Genomic DNA, 2,409 nt, shown 5'->3' on the forward strand with positions numbered 1-2,409 from the left:
GAACTTTAAATGTACCGGGATTTCGCTTTCGTTTCTGAGGGTTTTTCTGAGGGGCGTGTCTAACCGAGGAGAACAAGGCGCGTGCAGGAGCGCGTCGGTCCGCTAGAGGGCGCGTGTGAGGGATTTACCCCCTTTACAGGTGCTGTGTTTATGTACTTTCCAGAGCCCTGTAAAGAGTCTCTTTACAAGGCTCTGGTACTTTCTATGCTATGTGCTGTAAGTGTAAATGAACTTCATTCATAAATGTATTTTTTGTTTGTATTTGGGAAAAGGTTTAAACCTGGTGATATATTTATTAATTTAACTTTAAGATTTTGTTGTTGCTGCCTCTCAACGCGCAGATCCCAGTTCAAACCCCGGTCCAGGGGCCTTTCTGAGTGGAGTTTGCATGCTGTCTCCGTGCATGCGTGGGTTTTCTCCGGGTACTCTGGTTTCTTCCCACAGACCAAAAACATGCATGTTAGGCTGATTGGTAACTCTAAATTGTCCCTAGGTGTGAGTGAGAGAGTGAATGGTTGTTTGTCTTGTTTGTCTCCATGTGCTCCTGTGATAAACTGAAGACATGTCCAGGGTGTCCCCCACCTCTCACACAATGATGGCTGGACATGGGCACCAGTGATCCCCGCGACCTGAAAAGGAAGAAGCGGGTAAAAGATAATGGATGTATGGATGTATGTATGGATTTTGTTGTTCTCATCACTCTCTCCTCTTTGAGGTCACCGGGTCATGTGTTTCCATGGAAACACGCCCATGAGCAGTGCTGACAAGGAACTGGTGTTTTCAATCATCCTTACTGGGAAAAAATACACTGACTGGGGAGGGGATATGTTTTGGATTCTGGTTGGGTTTACATTGTTGTTTAGCTTTAAATTAAAATTGAATGTGAATACGTAAATGTTTGTTTTTTCTAGAGATTTAATTTAGTTAAGTGTGTGTTTATTTTCATATAGAAAATGTAAATGTTGGTGCCACACCTCTTAATTAAAAATGTTACAGGCTAATTTTTTAAAGGCTGCATGGTTTAAAATAGAGGGGGCACTCTCTTTCTTGTGGCTGGTTGAGGGAAGTGGAAACCATGTCTTGCTGTGAAGATCCTGAAAGGTTTTGACTCTGCCCTCAAGCCTTACAGCGTGCCAGGACTTCTGATGGAGAAGTCAAGTCAAATTTATTTATAAAGCACATTTGAAACAGCAGCTGTTACCAAAGTGCTTAACGATAAGATCAAGGCAGTAATTAAAGAAAAAAATAACAAGATGTAATTAAAAGCATCAAAATGAATACATAAAAACACAAAAACAATGAGAAACAATAAAATACTAAATCAAATCATACTGTGTTAAACATCGCTGAATGCAGGTGTGTTTTTAGGAGAGATTTAAAAGCAGGAAGTGAAGTGGTCTGTCTAATGTTGAGGGGCAGATTGTTCCAGAGTTTATGGCCCATGACTGAAAAAAACAGATCTCCTCTGAGCTTCAACCTGATTTTGGTACAACCAAGATCAGATGATCTCAGTGCCTGAGAAGGAACATAAGTTTGAAGTAGATCAGAGATGTGTGAGGGTGCAAGACCATTAATGCACAACAGGAGAATTTTAAAATCTATTCTGACACACACACGGAGCCACTGAAGGGAGGACAAAACTGGTGAAACCAACATAACGTGCGTTACAGTCCAGCCGGGTTGTAACAAATGCATGGACTATTTTTTCCAGGTCACAGCACAGACTGAAGATTAGCTATATGCTTTAACTGGAAGAAGCTTTTTTATAGGACAGAGTTAATCTGTTTATTAAACTTAAAGTCCGAGTCTAAAACCATCCTGAGATGCTCAAGATAAGGCAGAAGAGAGTCAAGATTTACAGGATCAGAGACATCAGTAGAGCTAGGGCTAAACACAATGACTTCAGTTTTCTTATCATTAAAACTTAAAAAAAAAATCTGAAGCTCTCCATGGCTTGATACCATCAAGACATTTTACCCGAAGGCGAATGGAGCAAGGACTGTTAGGTTTTAAGGTTTTAAGAAGAAAACAAAACAAACAGGTTTTGTCTGAAAAACTGCTCCGTCAAGGTAAAAAAAAAGAAAAGAAGTATTTTCTGCAAAAATGTAGTGTGAATGATGAATGACTGCTGAAGTCTGCTTTAAAACCTGAAACTGAGATAAACAAAGCTAAGAGAATATCACAAAGGAGTAGCTACACGGAGATAAAAAGTAACCATAGCTAAAAGCAAAAGTTAGCAAGCCATGAATTAAAGCGAAAACTAGAAATTTAACTAATAGCAGAAATAAGCGTATTATTAGATAAAAGTTAACTAAATAAAATAAATAAAGTTAAATAGTCTAAAAAAGTTAAATCTGGTCCTCTGGACATTCAAAAAAACAAAACAAAGCAAATCAACAAAAAAAATGT

The sequence above is a fragment of the Nematolebias whitei genome, chromosome 7 (genome assembly GCF_014905685.2).
Source record: "Nematolebias whitei isolate Nwh7 chromosome 7, NemWhi1, whole genome shotgun sequence".
NCBI lineage: Eukaryota > Metazoa > Chordata > Actinopteri > Cyprinodontiformes > Rivulidae > Nematolebias > Nematolebias whitei.